The 259-nt window shown below is 38.6% G+C and overlaps 1 protein-coding gene across 1 annotated transcript in view; it reads right to left on the bottom strand.

Moving 5' to 3' along the window:
• The window catches only part of LOC103081045 (5-hydroxytryptamine receptor 5B-like), a 15,106-nt gene that overhangs the window by 1,255 nt on the left and 13,592 nt on the right, over window positions 1-259 (bottom strand).

The raw sequence follows: 259 nt of genomic DNA, 5'->3' as shown, positions 1-259 counted from the left end.
GTGGGTCAAAAAGGATCTCGCTGTGATTTATGTCATAGAGTGTTCTGCCTATGTTTTCCTCTAAGAGTGTGATAGTGTCTGGCCTTACATTTAGGTCTTTAATCCATTTTGAGTTTATTTTTGTGTGTGGTGTTAGGGAGTGGTCTAATTTCATACTTTTACATGTAGCTGTCCCATTTTTCCAGTACCATGTATTGAAGAGGCTGTCTTTTCTCCACTGTATATCCTTGCCTCCTTTATCAAAGATAAGGTGACCATA

This window comes from Lipotes vexillifer, unplaced genomic scaffold (assembly GCF_000442215.2).
Source record: "Lipotes vexillifer unplaced genomic scaffold, Lipotes_vexillifer_v1.1 scaffold3, whole genome shotgun sequence".
Classification (NCBI taxonomy): domain Eukaryota; kingdom Metazoa; phylum Chordata; class Mammalia; order Artiodactyla; family Lipotidae; genus Lipotes; species Lipotes vexillifer.
The sequence above is the reverse complement of the archived record's forward strand: the minus strand, read 5'-3'. Positions and strand labels throughout refer to the sequence as shown.